Here is a 22,881-nt window from a genome sequence, read left to right as displayed (position 1 = left end):
AGAGCACCTAGGCGAAAGAAGTCCCAACCTACAGGCCTGCAGGTGAGTGAGGATGGTATTTTGTCCACCATGACTGAAACAGGAGAGAGAGGAAAATGAAGAACTCTGTCCATGTTATAGTGACAGCTGGACAGGGATAAGGAGATGTCAGAAAGATAAATCATGGCCATATAATGCTTTCTATCTCCAAATTAGGATAGGACTATAGAATAGGACTCTAAACTAGTTTGAAGCAGAGCAGTATCTCTCTGAATCATCCAGGCAGAGATGGTAGTAATAGTCAAATTTGTGAATAACATCATGCAGGGATAGGTTTTAGAAGGAAAGGGCTAAAAATAGATAACTGTACAAAGTGGAAGGAAGTTGAGGGGAGATCCTCTGAGTGAGAAGCTGAGGTAGCAGTTTGTGAGGCAGTGGGATAATAAGAGAAGCAAAGTCATGAAACACAAAGATTTCTTTCAGAATTCAGCAGAATTCTTCATTTTCTTGGTTATACAAATGAAGCTACCCCATTAAATAGCAGATAATCTGATGGCAGAACACAGAAATGAGCCAAAAAGAAAGGTAGAGCAGAAAGAGGAAAAAAGAAACATGCTTTAGACAACTATAATGGCATGATAGGAGCACAGAATTTAAAGTTAGTATCCAGGAGACCAGTGCAACATCCTAGAAAAATGTCACATAAAATTCCAAAAATTATCTATGAAAGAGTAGTTGTCAAAGAGGAAGAATAATACACCATTGTGCCCTCAGAGATATCATTCAGATGAGCAAGGTCAGTAGGCCAAATTCTAGCCTCAATTCTTGCACTGGTTTTCACTGCAGATTTAATTTGTGTGCTTGAGATCTGAATTCTGTCCAGTGTAAAACCAACTTACTGTGAGTGCCTAGAAAGAACAAACTATATTATGGACAGTAGTAAAGGCAGTTATGAAAGCTGTCAGCATTCATCAGACTGATGCATCTAAAAAAGCCTCATAGTGTAGCTGGTTAGAAATCTACATTTAAAAAGTGGCAACAGTGCTCCAAATGCAGAGATGCAAAGGAATAAAAGCATATTCATTGGTTTAACATAAGTGTGTGTTTTGGAGCGATCAGATGGACTGGACTCTGTGTGGGGAGGACAGTTTGCTTACAGTGTGGATGAAAGACACTAACACATCTGTGCTTGTACAAGTTGGATATGTGTGCGATGAGTCAGACCCTGACTGCACCATGCTGCATGGCAGGCTCCGAGCTGTATGTTGCCATGGAAGTCCTTTGGCAACGGGAGAGTCCCCTCTGGAGGTGGTATCAGAGCGGCACGCACCGAAGGGGGCAGTCAGGTTGCCTTCCTGCTGTCCTCCTGCCCTAGATCCTGTTGTCAGGTGACTTTGGCAACAGATGTTCACCATTCTTTGACCCCAGCCTTGGTAATACGCATAAGCTAAGGAAGTGTTAATTGATGAATCTTGAGTTCTTTTAATACATGAATTGAGTTCTTTTAGACCCTCGTTATTGCTGAGGAGGGTTTCCGCCTTGGCAGTACTTCCAGCGACAGGGATTGCTGTGGAACGGAGTCCATTACTCCTTTCAAAGAGGTCTCAAAGACCAACACTGGCGTTTGTCAGGCAGGGAAGGACAGATCCTGTCATCCTGCTCAAAATGCCTAAGGGTTTACTGTAAGGGTTAGTGGAGCCTGGGCCACATCTTCATGCTGGTGGTTGTCTGCTCTCTCTGTTGATTGAATATACAGACCAACCAAGTGTCAGGGTGAGACAGGAACTTTGATGAAGCTGAGGATCCATTTAGAAATGTCTGTGCTTGAAGCAGTATTGAATATATAAGTAGTGAATATATTACTTAGGAAATTTTCCATCCATTTGTTAGTCAGATGGGTGTGTTAATAGCTCAGCTGCTCCTAGCTGCGTGCACAGCAATAGTGAGGCAAAGGGTTCATGTGCCTCCCTAGAATGGGGCACTATATTCTTCTAAATGTAGGGTTTCTTAGATTTATTCCTACATTTGTCTCACTGGGATTAGGCTAGTATATGTTCTTTCCATGGCACTATGCCAGTCACAAACTGAAGCTGTGGAAGGCTGCAGCTGTCTGCTTATTATTAAGTGAGGGTTAGTGCAGAGACCAACGCACATTGGTACTCCAAGACTTCCAAGTAGTTTATGAATGGAAGCTTAAATTCACGCTTTAATTTAAGAAACTGCTGGGTCACATTTAGTATTAAGATTCCACTTGCAAATGGTTTATGGAATTATGAAAAGAAGTGTTAACAAATGGCTAATAAATTGTTCAGAGACTGTCATGAATCCAGCACCTAATTAGTCTTCTAATGAGTCCATTATAGTCTTCTAATATCCTCACCATCATCCCTAACACAAACTATCCTAACACAAACTATACATACAGTCAAACACTGGAACAGGGGCCCAGAGAGTCTGTGGCATCTCTGGCCTTGGAGATACTCAGAACCTGACTGGACAAGACCCTGAGAAATGTAATTAAGTTGTTACTCCTTTGAGCAAGGGGGGGTTGAATCAGATAATCTCCAAAAGTCCCTTCCAACCTAAATTATTCTATGATTCTACGATATATAAATTTTGCTTAAAATGTTTACTGATCATTTACTAATTCATTATTAATTCTTTTCCACTTGGAAAAGAAGTTCCATTTGGAAAACTAAGTTCTCTACAGTGTGTGGAAGGGGGTGAATGAACTGACTCAGTTAAGCTGAATTTAGATTTACTAGGCTGCTGGAAGGGAGTTTCCCACAAGCAGCTCTGAACTTCCTTCTTTCCTTGACCTGATATCATCAGGAGTTGTTGACTTTGAGGTCATACTGCAAGAGTCATCTATTCTCTGAGATGTAATAGGGAGAGACAGGTTGGAGGACTAAGGTCAGCTGATCACAAGGGTTTTAAAAGAATGTTTTCTTAGTCATTTAATAGGCAATTTTTTATACTAAATGAGATACATTCTGAAGTAATAATCCCCATCTGAAGCTACAATTTAATAATAATAATATTTTCAATGTTTGTATGAACTTTCAGTATTTACAGTATGAGCAGAACAAATGAATGTGTGGTGAACTGGGGTGTGAACATAAAACATGCTCCATGATAGCAGCTGTGTATTTGCTCTTCATCCAATACGAAGGAATTAAAGCCATCTTGAATTCAAGAAGGATAAACCACCATGCATTTGCCACAAAGCTGAGAGGAAACATGCAAGTAGTTCTTGTACTTATGCTGGCGGTTTCTGCGGAGATGGTAACAGAATGCTCCTGAGGACAGGATGCTTTGACAGGGCTTGAAACTTGGGGTTTCTGTTTCTAGTCCCCTTGTCACCTCAACCATTCACGTCATGTGCCTTGTCTGAAAAGCATGCCTTCTCTGCAAAGTGATTTCAGATCTGGTGTTGAAAAGGGGAAAGGTGCGCTGAAATAATTTTTATGTAAATCAGTCCAAAAAATGAAAATTTTGATGAAGAAAATCTGTTTTTAAGCCTACTGAACCATACAAAAATGGGAAAAAAGAAGGTATTTTAACTCACGCTGAGTATCTGCATTTAGTATTTATGCTAACTGATGCTTATATTTAGCAGTTTCACTAGTAGCTTATGCAGCACAGTTTCCTGAAAAGATCAGGAGGTTCCTAGCATACTGCGACTGGTAGCAAACTCATGAGATGAATACCCATTTTCTTTTGCTGGGAACAAGAATATATCTGGATCAGACAGCTCTGGAACTGCATATGGAATTTCTGATCCCATGTCAACCTGTCCTTTTCTCCAAAGAGCAGTTGGTTACAAAGGCATACATAGAAAAAATAATGTAGAAATAAACAGTAACACCTATGATGGAGGAGTGTTACATGCTTACTACAACAGGAATACTGATAAATATTGGGGGAAGTATTACTTTTATTATTCCTCTCAGCTGCAGCCTACTATAAGGAACATAAACCTCATCCTTCTTGGAATATTTATAGGGATATTAACTAAACTTCTAGATAAGAAGGTAAAATGTACTCTATGGAGAGGTATTGAAGATTTCAAAATGATATGCACGTTTAAAAATTTTTATTTTAATTCCAAGGAAACAAGAAACTACTTTAGGTGGTTGTGGGAGAATGATTTACACTGAAAGTGACAATTTGCCTTTAAATAATCAGAGGATTTCCCTAGAGAGTATGTACTTCCCCAGTTATTACTCTGAAATATTATTTCCATACAAATCTATACTACTACATGGATACTAATGATCATTACTATTATTTAATAACATAACAGGTAGAACTTAGAGCACTGAGCATTTGCCCTAAATTTGTAGCGTGCCATAATGTTCTCCTTGTCCATTTGATGAAATGGTCAGAATATGCCGGTAACAAAATCCAATACAGTAGCTGTCAGATCAGTGTTCACTATTGCTAGTGAGCACAAAAAGCAAAGATGCTGGTTCTGCACTGTAAAAATATGGTGTTACTCAGGAAAAGACCTTGCCCTTGGCTGTTGAATGTCACGTGCAGTGTTCAAAATACATACTGTGCAGTACAGGGCAAATAATACAAAACATGCAGTACCGTGTGCTACATTATCTTTACAATTTCTGCCTTGTTGATTCTGTTAATGCAGACAATTGCAAGTAGTCAGTGCAGATTTTAAAAGGCAAGTTTGAATCTGTGAGTTACTTTTAAAGGGAATCTGAGATGTTTTACAACACGAGTAAGGATATGTGCTAGTTAGATGACGGCCACTGGGGAAAGAAGAGTGGAAAGTTCATCAGTTTTCTTTTAACTGCTAGAAGGAGTTCTCTAAAGGTGACAGCGCGGGAGAAYAATGCATGTGAATCATCTGTACATCATCTCCTGCATCTTGTCGGAAATTTGTCCTACTCAGATGAGCATTCTTCAGGTATTTAGTAACTTCCTCTGATGGCAATATAATATCAAATATTTTTTTTTCAAGATGACAAACAAAATGTCTGAAATCTTCCACTTTAAACTGTTTGCTGATGTACTTCCTTATTTCCTTAAACCCTTCTAATACCATAGATATTAACAATGGAGAGTCCTGTCCAAGTTAATCAATAAGCCCCTTCAGTTTTGCTTAAGGAATGTAATTGCATTTTTTCTTCAACATAAAAATCTATTTTGCTTCAAAGAATTTTTATGATAGTTATTAGAGAGCAAAGAGAATTTTCAGGCTCTCTTCTACCCCTGAGTTTGTATTTTAAGATCCAGGGTCTTTCCCCTGTCTAATGCCCTCTAGTTAAAGGATTCATAAGTCAGCAATAAGAAATCTAATCATGTAAGTAATTGTAGGGTCATATTAGTCATATAATGTTCAGTGAATGGCATCCTATAATAATCTAAATACGCTGCATGTAAAGTGAGAAAATTTCTAATTCTAAAGAATTAGATTATGAACTAGTTTGTTATTTGTAACAGTATAAAATAGTGACATTTCTCCTACAAGAGARTGATGTGCACTTTATTTTCTATTCACACATTAGAATTCATTCTTAAACAGTTGGTCACCAGGCTTTTCCTAAACCTGTCGGTTTTCAACCCCTGTTTAAGATACCAAACTAATATGTTGTTCACTATACGATCACTAGAATAATGGTGAAGAAGACTCTCATGTTTGAGCTTGAGATTTTTAGGTAAGTTTATTGTGTAGTAGACGTCTGAAAATTAGAAATACAAACCTATTAAAATAATAATGAGCCTCCAGAATGTACGACATGATATCACAATTTTTTTTGTCACTAGTTTTTTCTTTATTTTTGACAAAATATTGGTCTGTGGCTCTAAAACTTTTGGAGGTTCAACCTCTTGATAATATTTTGACAAAAACTAGAGCACAGAGCTAGAATAAATTTTATAAACGAAGGCATAGAAGAAGTAACCATGCCACCAGAAGTGGCATTGTTCATTTGGGAGGAACCTATGTTCCTTTTCAGTATGGTGATCCAGACTTGATTATTTATCTGTCACGGCAGTACTTACAGACTCACAGATTCATAAATTTTAAGGCCAGAGGGGACAATTATATTCATCTAGCCTGTCTTAGGTTACAAAGGAATGATTTTCATTCAGCAGTTCAGCATCAAGTCCCAACTTCTGATTTAGTTAAACCACATCTATTAGAAAATCATTGCATCTTAATTTGAAGTGATTCGTGGAAAGTGCACCATTGCTGTTAGTGAAGTTTCCTAAGTACTATAAATAAAATGTTATAACCTTAATGCTGGAAGGGCATCTCATTTCTAATTTATGTAGGGTAAACTTCCAGCCACTAGCTCCTTTTATATCTTTGTTAGCTAGTTTAATTTTCCAAACCTTAAATCCTGCAAAGTAGTTTGCAGCTAACTGAACAGATGGTCTCCATATTTCTTAAGTTTTATAAAATTTGGGTGCTCATGTGATGGCTCAGTCTAAAATTTTGTAGCTGCTTCAGAAGCCATATTCTAAAACTCCATCCCAAGTGTTAGGGTTCATCACCTGTGTTTAAAGTTCAAAATCATGAATTTTATACAATTTTGAGGGAGACCATTTTTATTAAGTGCAGAAACTATGGTATTTGCATTCATGAGATTAATACCAGTCACTTGTTTTCTTTGTTTTATTGCTTAGGAAAATAATGTACCTTTTAAAGATGGGACAATTTTGACTAAAGACAAAGTAAAATTTAGGTAAAAGGAAAATATTCAGTGTTCAGTTCTGTGCTCCCATTTTATCTTGCTATGCAAAAACCGTTTATTACTTATTGTCTTAAATCTGTACCCATGTGTTCAGTCATATGGACAAAGAGAACAGTTTCTCCCATGCTATACTGGATTATTGCGTATAGCTATATAATTGCCCACATCTGTCTACAAACTGCTTTACATCTGCATAAATATGTACCCTTTCCTTCTGAAACAGGACAAGAATATTCTCATTTGTTTGTGAAAAATCCAAGTGCTAAATGTTTATTTGAATTTATTTAGAGTCATAATATAAGTGCAAAACCTTAAAAAGAAGTCATGTTTGAAAGTTACACATGCTGTAAAAAGTTAATAATCTGCCTTTAAAGAATAAAAATGTTTAGTGTTGGGCTTTTTAAAATACATGCTACGTGTTTAAAAATACTCATTAAACCAATTAGAACACAAGTAGTTGTTTTAGGAACATTTTGAAAGGACACGTATAAAGCACTAATCAAACGTAAGGAGTGAGCTTAAAAGCTTTGAATTTGGTAGGTTTGTTTATTTTTTTACCATGGTAAAGCACATTCAAGACTTGTTATCTCGAGAGTTGCCAGGATTGGTATCCTTTGCATACGTGTGCCCCAGAATAAGAAGGGAGTTGTTTGTGCTGACTCTAGAAAGCATTCACTAGACACAAGTGACTCACCATAAAATGTGTTGAGGGAAATGAAGAAAGAACAACACTTTCTTCTCAACCCTCAATCTCTTACGAAAGTTTGTTGAGACTGTTGGAGTATGTGAAAGAGCTGCTGTCACACTTCAGAAAAGAGTGAACCAAAAAGCAAAAATTACATCATTTTCTGCAATGAAATTCATGACTGGTGAATCAACTTCTACTAAAATAACCCAGTTCTGCATTTCAGAGATCAGGGAACTCCATGGGGCAAATTCAGTCAGTAGTTTGCATTACTGGTACATGAGTTCACTTGTTCAGGGCAGCTTAGTATGAATGACACTTTAATTCACTGATTAAAGTACATCAGCTATGCTTCCCTGGCCTTAAAATATATATTGAGCTTCTTAATTGGGAAGCCAAGTCTTCCAAGACAAAGCTGAGGACAACCTGTCTCCCCTTCCCGGCCTCCCTATGGCTGGAGGCAGCACAGAGAGGTAGTGGGGTGCCGGAGGGCTGGAGCCAGGCAGCGGCATTGCGGGACTGCCGGACAACTTCCCGAGCGCAAGGCCGGCGGCATCCGGGCGAACTCCACAAAGGAGCACAAAGGCAGGGCATGGCTGGGAAGCACACGGAGAGGGCTGAGCGCACACCGGGAGGTTCCTTGGAGCCATCAGAGTACAGYGAGCGAGTTTGGGATTAGGAATGACATTGAAATCGCTGCAGATATGGCCTAAATCATATGTCCCTGCTAGTGACAAAAGTGACTGCCCTATGCGTATGGCACATGGGAGATTTAGTAGGTTCTTGAGCTGCACACAGAAAAATGAGCAGCACAGATCTATTGTAAGGAATGGCAGAGCAATGCTGTTGTGTTCCAGGGTGCCTTCGTTTGTCTGTAGTAGATGAGACCACCATGACCTTTTGCACCATGAAGAGTCTGGGAAGCTGTGAATGTTTTCATTTAAGAGCCAGGCCCTCAGGTAATTCTGCTTTATTTTTAGATACCTGAAAATCCTTTTAAAGGGGCTTCAGAAAAAGAAAGGAAAGATGGCTTTAACAGATAGTAGTATAACATTAATTTTTTTAATGTATGTAAATTATATATTCCCCTAAGTAACATGAGAACCTAGTATATCAGATCTCTCCCTAATCATCTGTGTCGAAAGCTATAGATTATGCCTTAGTATAAGTCACAAAGCATTACACCACTGGTAGATTCTGATACGTTATTTAAACAGTGCTATACTCAGAGCTATGCACAACCCAATCTCTCCAGCACCTTAAAGAGCAAGGTCAACCTGATTAGTTGAAGTTTTGTTTTTCTAATGACATTTATAAAAATATTTAGCCCTAGGGCTTTTAATTTTCTTGGTTTATCTACCATACTTATCAGCTTTTGGTATTAAAGCACACTGAAATATTTTATAAAAGTTTTTTTTTTTTTAGCTTTGAGGGTTCCAAAGTAGACAGACCAAGAATATATAATTTACAATTCATGTCCATTAATAAAACTGTCCTGTGGCCAGAAAATAGGTATGATAGTACTTTCTTTTTGAAATGATACTAGTTCATCATTCTGAGTCATTTTTAGGTTTCTATGGTGAATGTTTTTTCTGCATCAGAGTTTGCTAGCTGGCTCAGTCTTTCTTCCAGTGCATTTTCAGTCCTAACTATGACTGGTCTTGGAAATCCTTTCCAGAAGCATCCTTTAAGTTTAGGGGGAGAGGGTGCGAACCCTGCTYATTTTAAGATGGGGTCTGATCCAGATACCATCTCTCTTGATGTGAGTGATTATATGACATGGCTGACTGTGATGAATTGATAACCATGACTGTAGAATTAATGACTTAGGAAATCTCTTTCTATCCTGCTTTCCTAAAAGTGAGATAAATGGTGCTGTGATATATCTTGCTTTTTGAAGGTCAATATCCRTACGGCACATGAAACAAATCCTTGCCTTTCATGTTTTACAAGAACAATATTAACATTCAGCTTAAACCATATGATGAGTTTGATTAACAAAAATGTCAACCCCCTATCTTCTATGGGTATTTATTTCACAAAATCAGTTTGTTTCTGCATGAGCATGTACCTCCTGGACTCCTGTCACCTCATCATGGTGACCTGGGACTGAGGAATCCATTTGCAGTGCAGTGTCATTTAAGCTCTGCTCAGAGCAAGTCTAATCAACTTCATGCTGAAAACAGCTGCTGAAGTGGGGGTACTACTTACACTAGGGTTACTGGTATTGCCAAAATTGGTGCCGCTTAGACCTGGTGMAATTTTGTAGTGTCCGGAGGGTGCCAGGCTCAGAGGTCAGACGGAGCGTGCTGCTTTGCAGGACTGAGAACTCTAGAGAAACTCTCAGTTCTCGGTAGGATTTATTAAGCTCATTAAAATAACACCCAGTCCTAGATGAGCCACAGCTTTACTTACTCTCTGTTGTGGCTCCTGAAACTCGCAGAATGCGATTCCCTTGCACAATAGCAGCGAGAAGCCACAGATCGAAAGCAGCTGCCCCCATGTTTGAAAAGGGGAACGTTCTCCTAACAGTTTGCAGTTTCTGTCCCAGAAGTGCTGCAGCTACTGGTTTACCCTATTCAGAGATGTCTCTGTTTGAGTCAGAGGTTCAAGAAACTGTCTCAGAAAGGGAGCTAAGGACTAGTCACTGCAAAAGAAAACAACAAAAAAAGAAGACCGTAGAACAGTCCTAGTTATCTTCTGTCTCATTCAATTACACTGCATTTGGTAGTGCAAAGCAGTGTTATGCTGCTGTATAATCAGAGGGGGACTAAAAACATAGGTCTTGCTATCAGTTCCTGTGTTAGATCTGAGGCTTATCATGCAGTTCCCCTCTTAACCTTGAGGCTTACTACTCAGGTTAAGTTACAAATATTGAATAAGTGATATATCAAATATTAAATATCCAGTTGACAATCCCAAATACCACCTCATGCATACATTTAAATATATGTATGTATTTAAATAGACATCCAAAATAGACCGTTGTGATGCTCAGTACTAAAAAAAACATCCTGCACTTTGAAAGCTCAGCTGCCATTAGATTTCAGCCTGTGATTAGCGGAGACACTTGTGATCTTGGAATGGCTGTCTTTGGAGGTGGTAGGAGCAACAGCAGGTGGACATGAAGTAAGAAAGGTGTTTAGGGAAAGTGCTGTTAAAGCTGTTCTGAACTGCCCCAAAATGTAAGAGTTTAACATAGGAAACTAGAAATTTGACAGAAGTGTTATGTTAAGGAAGAAACTACAGCAATTACCCAAGGAATTCTGTCTTGTGTCTTGGGGATGTAACAGCTTTAAAGAATGTTCTCCTTGGCTTATGAACTGTGCTTTGGACACATGTCTTGAAAGGAACTCTGTAGAAAATCAAAGGGTGAATAAATACTCTAAGATAAAACAGCAATGGAGGATGGTTGCATATCCAAAGTAAAAGAGTAGCCTACACATTTTAATTGTTCAGTAAGCGAGACCTTTTTTCATGTATACTAAACAGGCTACAAGAGCAGCAGTTAACAGCACATGAGAAAAATTGCATTATTCATGGTACAAATAGAAGGTCCAGTTCRTGTTAAAAAGAGACCTGCCTTTGTCTTCTAAACACAGCAGGTTGTCAGTGGTATTTGATATGAGCAGATGTAGCAAAGAAAATAACAGCAGCACAGTTGTGGAACAGTTCAAATCACAGCCCACAGCAGCTTGTCAATAACTGGAAACCATGCACACACTGCAATATTTGATACCACTTCTATGAGAGAAGTGCTATCGCTGGCACTCACTGGAAATACTGTAAGTAATGTCATGTCAGAAAGCCAGACTGTAGGATGGTCAAACAATGTAGGGAACAGGTCCGGCATCCTCTGTGGCTCTCATGACAAAGCTGGGGGACATGTTATTCAACTAGGAGAAACAGTCTTCTATCAGTTCTAGCAATTCACTGAAGCTTTCTAAGGCAGTAAAAACAACAGTTCATATAAGATTATGAACTCTGACAGGCAGTCCACAGATTGAGCAAGGGTGTTCTCTGATGGAAGTTCATTCTATCAGTCTAACAAAAGACTGATGAGAATAAGAATCCAAAGCTTCTGACGTGTACAAGGAAAAAAACCCAACAAGGTGTCTTCCTGTTAGCTTGGAATTTTTGTTATCTTGATCCACTTGATAAATGTCATGCAACATACTGTTTGTATAGGCCTTAGTCAGCAGGGAGAGATGACAAGGCCACCTTGGCACTCTGGCTTTAATCTGTCATCTGATGCAAGTGCATGCCAGTGCATGGGAAAGGCACCAGAAGTCATTCATTGCTGGGGAGAAGGCAGCAGGGGAAGAAAAGCAGGCAGGAGATGGATGAACCTGCTTCCAACGGCATCAGCACGATCCTTGCTCGCTGAGGACACGGGAGGGGTAGAGCACTCTTACTSCTTAGCTGCCGGCAGGTCCCACAGGCAGCCTGCCTGGCACTTAGGCTGATGGTGCATTTACACTTCAGCTTCCCTCACCTTTTTGTCCTGATAAGAAATAGAGTGTTTCTGTGGGTTGAAGTAAGAAAGAAGCTATTTCCCCAGCGTACGAATTCCCCAGTACAAATACAGTGTTATCAAACACAGCCTTCTCTGGGCTTCTCGTTGCATCTTGTGTGTGTCATCAGCGCACAGATGATTGGGACTTCTGTTGTACATAAGACATTATTAGGCCACAGGGGTAAGTAAAAGGAACATTCAGTGTTTTAGAAAGTTTTTCAGTCTGAATTGTCTATTTTATACTTGACTGTCTAAGTCTCATTCTCTGTTTTTATATATAAAGACGGAAATGAAGTCATGCTGCATTTCTGCTGTAAAGATCTAGTCTCTTTCTTCGTTCATTGATGGGTTACCATTTCCGTCTRGTATTTCTTACTGTTTTCTCATCCCCTTCATCATTTCCTAAAAGTAAGTTGTAACCCTCAAACTTTTGTGATGCTCCTTGAGAAACCATGCAAAACACAGCTTGTTGTTTATTGCTTATTTCTTCCTTCAGAGTTTTACTCTGAGGCACATTAATTCTTGCATGTCTTTATCACTTAGGATTCTCCAGCTTTTTCCAAACCCATGGATTTTCGGGCTTCCTTTCACTGCTCACTGAATTTCTTGCTCCTCTGAAAGTTGCACTCATTGAATTTTATCCTCTAGCTCTTTTGCGTTCTATGGACTGCTCTTCACTATAATGCCTTTGGAGAGTAGTTTCAAGATCCTGTTTGTTTTCTTGTGCCCTCAAAATGTTCATTTTCTCTATACCAGCAAGAAAAAGCATTTATTTTAAATCTGGACTGTAATCTCTGCTMGGGATGTCTTGGTCTGCATTGTTGGTGCCTTATACACCTTAGAATAGGGACCTCTTGAACTGTTCATATCTAGCTCCATTGGCATGCAACTACCAGGGTATACTAAATTCACAAAGGTTTTTACCAAGAAGTACTCACTTCTGCTCTTCTGCTGCCAGAGATCTGAAGCTGATACCTATTGCTTCTTTCGGTTTCCTGTTACTTTTCATTGTTTCTGTGCTATGGTGTAACTTGCCGACTATATAAATACTGTATATTATTATGTATTACTATTATTGATCTGTAGCATATTGTAGTATTAGGTATATAGTAGTTACTACTTGGATAAAACTTTGTCATGCTCCCCATCATCTCTACAATTTTCTTTTCTGACTCTTATGGTACATCAGTTCTGACATTTCAGCACAGAAGAAAATTATGAACCAGTGGCAGTGTTTAATTGTACAAGAGTGGAAGCTGCTTTTCAGCTATTTTAACATTTTTGTGAAAAACTTGAGTTTGTGCACCCAGATTTTATTATAGCCTAGTTTCCAGTTACTGCAGTCAAATTGTGAAGTTTCAGTTGTCCCTCATCAGTCATGATCGCCATTATTTATTGTTTCAGGAACTCCGGGTTATTTCCTGTGGAGTTTTGTGGAGACATTTTTGTTTATAAATGTACTTTTTTCTATAATTCCTGGTATTTAATTTGTGATGCAGAATGTCTCCATCCTCTTTCCTATGATGAATTTTGATACTTGATATACGTTGCTGTTTAATTTAGAGCAACACTATTACATCTTGCCATGAAGGAATCAAGAAGGTTGTTACTTCCTCTGCTTAGTTAGAAGCAAATTCAGCCACTTCTCATCAAAGAAGGCCTTCTCACGCTGTACCATCCTAAATACATGCATTCATGTTTGCACTGGACTCCACTATTCCTTCCTTTAGTCACCAAAAACATTGTGACCAACATCTTTTGCATTCTAAGAGTCTGAAAATCTAGCAAGCTTTACTGTGCATTTTGTTTCATTGTGAACTGTATTTAGCAGAAATTCCCCAGCATCTTCTTATCAGATTTCCTATGCTAAAAACACCTGGTAACCTATCACAAACAGATTTTTGAAAAGATTTTTGTAAGAAGAATTCATCAGGTGTATTAATGTGATAATGTGATTTTGTATTCTGCTAAACAGCACCCCCTCCAAAAAGGGTAAAGATTTAAGTTTCAAAAATATTATTGGAGCAAATTTCAACYGTATAACATTTCAAGGGAAGTCCATTAGCACAGTCAAACAAATTTTACAAAATAGTCTTTTAAAAAGCTATGTAATGTCATACTTTGTTTTGTAATCCTTTCTTATTACTAACACTAAGACAATACATAAAGCAAAGTTCTCTCCTTCACAGTTAAGCCTGACATCTGAGCACAGCTTACACCACCACTGGTCATTGCAGTGAGGGCAAAGTGATGTCAAAAAAAGTTAATTTTGGTGTATCTGAAAGGATTTGACAAGTAGAACTGGTCAGTTAAAGATCAGACTGTTTATATTTCATTATATTAGTAATCACCATTTACGGGAAAGAAAATAACAAAATAGCAATTTGGTAGGTTTATTAAAAGTTAGTGGCTCTTTTAARCATATTCAGATGAGGCCTTTAAAGATTAATAAGTGTATACTAACAATCCTATACAGCATTAGGGAAACCTATGAAGATCATCCAAAAATACAAATGTATAAATTTATGAATAAGCCCTTTTAGATCTTGAAATGATTTCCTCATAAAGTAGGAGAAAGCTATTTTCATTCATTAGAAAATATTTTCTTTCATCAATGCAACTTTCTAATAACACCGATTGAGAAGTTGCCTCATTCCATGCATTTACTCAAATGTTTCCTAGTTTACCATCATCCCTTTTACCCCAGCTTTAGGTAGAACAATGGCAATGAGCCAAAACTTTTTTTTTTATATTATGCATGTTTGTTTTAACGTTACTTCATCACCTCCTCCGTTCTTCTACTCTTTTGTTTGCTTCTCCCACCTGTTGCATCTTGTTGGAAGTCTAGACTGTGAGGTCTCTAAAACAGAAACTGATCTTTTCTGTGTCAGAAATTGAACCCACAATTCTGATTTGTCCTTTAGTTTGCAATGCTACAAATTAGCAATGATCATCTATTAAAATACCAGAGTACAACTTCTCAGGCAAGTATGTTTGTGATCTCTGCAGACCGTATCAACATCTTAGTCGATACTTATATTTGTTTAATGACTGCTGTATATACAAAACTAAGAACTGCCATACTGGGTGAGACTAAAGGTCCATCTAGCTCAACATTTTATATGTTCTAATAGAAATTAGTACTGGATGCTTAGGAAAACAGTATCTGTAGAGCAAGTGCTGTCCTTGGTCTACCCTCCTAGCTCCTGGCAGTTAGCAGTGTAAGGATTTTTTGTGCTGAAAGGTATAAATGGATCTACCTTCCAAGAAGCTGTTTTACCATTGTTTGAAACCACTTATAGTTTTGACTTCCACAATATCCTGTGACAGTGAGTTCCCAGATTTAAATACTGTGAAGAACTACTTCTTTTGTCTCAGTTATTTGCCTGATCATTTCATTTGCTGCATGTCTTTTCTTGTGCAATAAGAAATAGCATTCATCACTGGATTAACTAATCATCCCCATTTGTCTTTTCCATGCCATTCATATCTTCCTCGATCACCTCTTCTGTCAGCCAGAAAGTTATCATAAGGTGTCTTTTCACTGACAGTCATTCATACCTTGCAACGCCTTACTTGCCTTTCTCTGCAGTGTTTCTAGTTCTGCTGTGTTCTTGAAATGGGTGCAGTACTGAAGATGTGGAAGCACAATGGTATTCCCCAATGATGTAATGATGACCTTCTTCTCTTGCATTCTCAGTTCTTTTTTTAATAACACCAAAATTCTGTTTGCCTGTGCTTAAATACTGAGCTGATTTTTTTGAAGACTGTGTCTGGATTAGCAAGTAGCAGCAGACCTATAGAACGAAGCAATCGGTGCTGCGGACCTGGTATTTCCGCTACACATAGCTCAGGAGATTAACCTCCGATAAGCAGTAGTCTGGTCCCATGGACCGGACACCCGTTAGGAATTGGGACACGTTTTCCGGTTTAGCTTCATCTGAAAGGAATGCAGTCCCTGCTCTCCAAGACTGTTCTGTGATGCGAGCCGAGGTGTGGTAAACGGGGATCAGAGGGAGATTCACTTAGAAGGCATGCACCTGATCCAAATTAAAATCCTAACGTAGACACACCCAGAGACTTTTCACAGTGATTCCAAGATCTCTCTCCTGAATGGTAATGGCTACTGTAGGAAGGGCTCATTGCTATGCATATAGTCAGGATTACTTTTCCCTTGATCATTAGCTTGCATTTATAAACACTGAATTTCAATTGCTATTTTATCATCCAGCTCTTCACTGTCGACTTTCCTCTTGACAATGCTAATAATAATYTGTAAATTATCAGCAATAAATGCAATTATTTTCAAATAATTTATGTTTTTGTTGTACAGCACAGGTCTCAGTACTGATATTTGGAAACTCTGTCATAACCTCCCTTCATTGTTTCCTTTGATTCTTCTCTGTGAACCAAGTAGTCCAGATGACCAATYCTCCTGTGCCACAGCTTTTTTCCAGTAACAGCTGCTCCTTTGGGATCTTATCAAAAGGTTTTTTGAAAATCCATTCACACCAGCGAGAACCATTCTTAGCCACAAGTTCATTGGCTCTAAGAGATCTGTGAGATGTGACYTTCCTCTAAGAAGTCATGTTAACTCTTCTCCAAACCAAGACATGTTCYCATGTATCTGCTGTTTCAATTTATTTTTATAGGTGCTATTAATTTGCATACAGTGGGGCTCAGGCTTACTGGTCTGTAGTCCCTTGTACCCCTTTTTAATCCACTGGGTGCTGAGCAGATGTAAGTGATTACATTATTATAAGGGAATTCTGAATAAAATCGACAAATCTAAATAAATACAGTGAAGTGCATTATGGAAGAGAATATCCTCATTGTCCCTGCTTTGTCCCTGTAAGGGAATGGGCTGTGACCTTTGTGGGTGGTCTGTGAGAAATCTAGCAAAGTCCAAGGGGGGCAACTGTTATTTTCAGAGAGGTGTACTTCTGGCAGATGTTTTCTACAGGTTTTGTTCTAATGTTTTGTTGTAGTCTGCTGATCACACTGCTGCCATTTACAATACTGCAATAGTCAATCTATACCCCCTTCTTTGGTAAGCCACAACGAGAACCATTTCTTCCTACCCAGGTCAATCACATCAATGTCTCAAGAAAGTTTTTAGAAACCTAATAGATTCCTGACTATTTTATATCGTGACTGATAGTGAGATAATACTGAAACCTACATATTCTCTGTGTAATGAAAGAAAACAGGTGCATTTCCCTTCAGCCTTACAATATTACCAGCCTAAAGTTTTGATAATAAACAAAGAGAGTGTGACATTGGTATTAAACAGGCCAAAAGGACAATTTTCCTTTTGTGGAAAATAGAAGAATGATCTTATTTTCCTGAATGTAAAGCACGCCAGCATTCATATACCTCACTACCAGTTCCCCTTACATTACAAATATTTCATATTAAACTGTTTGATATAGTATATTGTTCTAATAGTTTAGACATAAAGAACAGGTTACTCTTTAATCTATCTTTTTTGTCAGTGTCAAGATGCCAGGGTCATAAAACGTACAGCAAAAATTGTCTGAAAAATATATGGGTAGGGAGGGATGAAAAAAARGGATTGCACTGATGAAAATGTACAGAGCCAAGAAACTGTAACACTGCTAAAAGTCAAATGAATGGACAAAGAAACACTATTTACAGCATAGTTAGCCATCACAATTACTCCATTGATGTAAAAGAACCCCAGCCAATTTCTCTCAATATTAGATCACATTTAAATTTTGCTATTATTTGAACTAGTCTCTCTCTAAATATTTTAACTTACAGAAACAATTACTAAATAATGGCTTTATTACTGGTTTTAATATTGAATTAAAGGCCAATTCCRAAGTAAAATATGGTTGTCGTTCACACAGCGTTACAAAAAGTTACATCATTTTTATCCTCTGATAGGTAAATGGAAACRCTGAACCTGGACAGTGAAGGGAAGCCTGTTCAGTTCAGTGTCTCTGGTGGGCAAAAGTCTTCATTGCACATATTTAAGGTGTACATGTGTGTTCCAGAGTTTATTTTCAGTAGCTTTTCCAAGCCAGAGATGCTTATGACCTGTATCTTCTGGAGGTAAACTACACTTGATCCAGATAAAGCACTTCACCAAGATTGTAACAAAACCGTAACATGCATAAGAAAGCAATTGCCTTTCAGTATCCCCAAATATGCCAAGCAGTTTACAGTGTAATGAGGAAGTTGGAGTAGTGGTAGCACAGTGACGTTGTAGGTAAACAAGACAGTCATTATGTGCATTGTAATGCTCCATATGCAGCTCCACACTGGAATTTCTTAGTAAGATAATGAATATTGCCAGAGTTATCCAGTAACGCTTTTGAAACTCACTCAGTATTTTTAATTTAGAGAACTATAGGACCTGGGTGGAAGGAGCCTCAGGTTAACTCTGTATTATGGGCTCTATACCCCAGTTTAATCTATCGCCCTGATGATTGCTCAGTTTAGGATTAAAGACTACTGTCTGCACTGCATGCAAATTGCACTGTATGCAGACCGCACCTAATTTGGAACTGAATTCTGAAAAGTTTCATGAAGCAGCAAGATTTCTACTGAGTATAGCATTGCTCACAAGTTACCCTATTTTGAGTACAATTGCCTTCTAAAAACTGATTTTGATAATAGTTCCGTAACAGCGTATGGATAAATAGCTGATTCTTCAAAATAGTTGTTGMTGAAGCTTTTCCACTAGAAAAAACTATGGTGTTACTTAAAGATGACCAGATGCTTAGCTGTTGGGAATATGCCTAATATTACTGAAGTCAGCATTGCATCCATAGCTTCCCATTTTACAGCATGAGCAGATGCCTAACTCTGTTCTATATCCCCCCATTGCACTTTAAGTCWCTGTTTTCTGCTCGTGACATCACTCTTGTTCCCTCAGCACTGAACTGTTATGTCAATAAAGTCATTGATTTAAGTTTAAGTTGATGTGAAATAATAATGTTTACTTAGAAATCCTGTTTTTTTGCAAACCATCTCTGCCACAGAGGATACATGTGTGAAGTACTTTAAAAATAGATTTCTGCTTTCCAGAAGTTTTCAATAAGCAGATTTAAGTATGTTTCTCTTCTAAAAAGTGACTCCATTGAAAAAGATGTAAGATGGAAAGCCACAATGCTCAACAACTCGCATTTCCTCACTTTGTAAAACAAAAGATATTTTCCAAACTCAGCTTCTTCAAACCAAACTTAGCATCTAAAAGTTCAGCCGTGTTCTCTTTGATCTGCATGTTTGCACATGTAATAAGGATTCAGCAGGCCAAATTGTGCCAATATTATCTTCCAGTTTTGACTTTGCTGGTACCTGAGTGCAGGTATAAATGAGAGATGTTGTAACTTATCTGGAAATAAATGATCTTTCTGGAGGATCACATGAACTAAAATAAACTGCAGCTCATTCTTACACAGCTGTATAGATTTAATTGAAACTTGTCACTAAGGTGGATAAGCCTCCTATCCATGGGCATCAGACAGCTTTAATGAGAAGATGCCATTTTTAAAAAAGTCACTTTTCCCAAAAGAGCAACACTTCAGTGCAGAAATTGCTGAGTTTTAAAAGTGATTTTATTATTGTGATCCAGCAATATATGCATGCGACAGTCCATTTCAGAGATTTAGCTATACTCTTTAGATCACTCCCTGAAGGTGTTGTAATATAATCTGACACAATGTTAAAATAACACTTTAGATTTCAACATCATTGTCCCTGAATGTATAATTGTATTTATTATCTAAAATTTGAAAAATCAAAACATTAAATGAAAAAGAAAAATGTCAGCTTCATGAGCATCTCTATGATAGTGATAACTTATTCATATATTCATCAATAAAGTTGAATTTTATTGCACTAAACAGGATGCTCTGTGCTAGGAAAAAAAATAGTTAGGTGCACTGTTCATATTAAATATTTTTTCCTGTCAAGCCATGTCATATATTTTAGTACCACAGCCTTTGTGAGAGAACCATTTGTGTTAAGATAATGTGGGAACCAAATTCAAGATGGAGAATTCAAAATGTTACTCCAAAGCAGTGACAAAGACTTTAATGTGAATCAACAAAATTGGTATTCACTTTCAAATACATTACCATTTCTGTTTGTTATCAAAACTAATGAGATTTGCTGTCAATGCATCCAACAATGTATTTGAATCATAAAGCAGAATAGGGATGTCTTAATGAAGGCCACTGCAGATACCTTTTGCCAGTCCTTTACTTTTAGTTTGTTACTTCTAAGGAATATGCAGCATAGCGCTTTAATATTTAACAGATTATCTCTTATTGGGRGGGACAGGACGAAGGAATATTCCATGACTCTTCCACCCACTCAGAAAAGCTTGAAGTCCCAAGCACATGGAAGTCAAGCAAAGGTGAACTAGCATTTTATATAGCTTGGGAATTATACTAAAATATATACAACATTTCTTCTTGTTAAGGTAAAAGTCTTTATATCACAAAAATAAAACTTTTTTTGTTTTTCTTTCAAAATTAACATCTACCTTCTCACATAAAATGGAAGAAACTCTCTTTAGATGGAAAGTGTCCTGGTTCTAATACACAAATCTAGAACTGACTACCAGTAAACACAGAATTCCCAACAGATATTCTTTGATTTCTAGAATACATTGATAACTATTTCATGGTCCTAAAAGAAATATAATAAGACATATTTCAGATGATTTGAAGCCACTTCTAATTAGAAAAAGGCACCCAATTAACAGAATACTGAGGTTATTTTGTCTGTGGTCTTAATTAGCTTTAATATAAAGATATTCATTGAATTTATCTTTAAGTTTAGAAGGTTGAAAAATCTTCTGAAATAACATGACAATAGAAAGTGGATGGACTGATAGGAGAAACAGTCACACTGATTTCTAAAATTTTAAATTTTATACTGAATTTAATTTCTTGAGTGCCACCAATACATGAGCAAAAATTAGTGTGGGTAATGCACATTCTACTTTTTAATGTGGTTTATCATGACTCCTAGACCACGATAACAAAAATAATTCTGCAGCTAGCATTAAATACTCTCGATTGCAGAGGTTATTATTATTGACTCATTTGCTGAAGTTCAGTAAGAAACCTTGAAGGACTCAAGACGCTACTAACGGAGTCAAAGAGGTATCAAGTGTAGTATGGCTTTAAAATATTTCCATAAACCCCAAATTATTCAGGAGAATAAACAGTTTCAAGATTTTATCTTGAAATATGTTCTGTATGCCATCCTCATAATGTTTTAGCTGTTCAAAAGAAGGACAGAAAACAATGGTGTATCCAAGCAAGAAATGAGGTGTCAGCTCTGAAAGCGTAAAGTGCTGGTGGGAATAGCTTCATCTCACGTGTGGTCTAACTGGTATTGGACATMGCAGCCTGTAAGAGCTCCTTTCTAATGAGTTGCTTTGATGCGGCTGGGTTTCTGGGACAGGAAGAAGCAAAGCTGAGCTGCCGTTTAAATAAAGCCACCATCTGCAAACTTGCTACCTATTAGGCAAAAAAACTCTTCAGCTTTCTAGACATTTCTTCTGACCTCCATCACAAGAACTTCACAGTGAAGATGCAAAATGTAGCTAGATTGGTAATTTGAGCTCTGTACATATTTTTTCCAAGTGTCCARCAGGTGGATGAAGATTTAACAAAGCACGCCCAGCTGAGAAGGTCATATTTATTCCAAACATCCCAAACAAGAAATGAATAGCCATACTTCTGCTTACCTGTTCTGGTGGATAAATTCTTCCATATTACACAGTGATAAGCAAAACTAGTCCAAATGGAACAACAAAGGAAGTGATTCAGAGTCTTTGAACTGCAGCACTTGACAGTGCCTTGGTGCAGTTCACAGTGTGGCCAGCAAAGGCTTCACACTCCTCCGTACAAACGCCTGCAAAATGRCTGGGCCGAAAACTGCCTGCAGCCTGGGTCAGAAGTCTGCTCTCTCACAGAACATCTTCCTGCCATCTTATTACTTGAGCAACATTACTTATATGCCACACTGTAGTATTAAACACACAGCCCACATCCAGTTGCCAAATATCATCTTGTAATAACACGAAGATCTTAAAAGAGCAGAAATTTTAAACGATGAGTAGGAGCTGAAACAACATGGCTACCATTAACCCAAGAGGTACTAGTTTTATTTCTTTCCAGAACTAATCCAGACATCTAAGGAAAACTTAGACAAGACCAGGCAAGGATGCTCTACACATCCCAGAAGTTACTAATAYGCAATTGTATCACTAACTTTCTCCAGTCGAGGTTGTTCTTGACAGAACTCCTGCTGGCGACGCTGGAGCCGCAACAGTAACATAGTTGATACACAGTATCCTTACAACTACAAACTCATGCGACAACTACGGCAAAATGGTGGGGAAAAAGGTCAATGATACTACTCAAATCATCATGTGCTTCTGAGCACTTAACACCACTTAGGAGAATGTAAGTGCTTTTCACTTCAAAAAAGGTCTGTGTCCCATTCAGCGAAATAAAGTCCTAATAGAGCAATGTCATCCCTTAACTGTGACCTTTGTTAGAGACTTTGAATGACCATGACAAAGTAAAAACTTTGTCTATGCAAAACCCACCAGATCCTCCAATTTTTGCACTTAGGACCCTACACCAGATCATCAAAACGATAATAGGTCCAAGCACATCTACCACAGCAGTAATTCCACACCAAGCGTACCCTGGTGTTTGAGTGGCGCCTAATCATCGGCACACGGGTCCAAGTGGAACATGGTTGCTTTGGCCCTAGCCCTTAAACCGCGCGCTCCGGACGACTGGAGCAGCAGCGGTGCAGCAGCTGTCCTCTCACCAGGAGACATGGAGCCCGAGGTGTCCTGCTCCAAGAGCTGCTGTAGGACATCTACTCTTTTGGGGTTGTGTAGATGGTGGAGTTCCACCTTGGTTCACGTACTGGAGCTAGATATTTAAAACACCCGAGTCGGGTCTTCCTTTTTTTTTTTT

At 38.1% G+C, this 22,881-nt stretch overlaps 1 long non-coding RNA gene across 1 annotated transcript; it reads left to right on the top strand.

Moving 5' to 3' along the window:
• Nucleotides 1-3,554: 3,554 nt before the first annotated feature.
• LOC112962127 lies at nt 3,555-22,881 on the top strand. The gene is made up of 2 exons (XR_003252208.1): nt 3,555-4,906; nt 8,241-22,881. It is a non-coding gene; the product is annotated as an uncharacterized LOC112962127 (long non-coding RNA).

Source organism: Apteryx rowi, unplaced genomic scaffold (genome assembly GCF_003343035.1).
Source record: "Apteryx rowi isolate R43461 unplaced genomic scaffold, aptRow1 scaffold_1, whole genome shotgun sequence".
Taxonomy (NCBI): Eukaryota; Metazoa; Chordata; class Aves; order Apterygiformes; family Apterygidae; genus Apteryx; species Apteryx rowi.
Note: the sequence above shows the minus strand (reverse complement) of the source record. Positions and strands in the feature narration are given on the sequence as shown.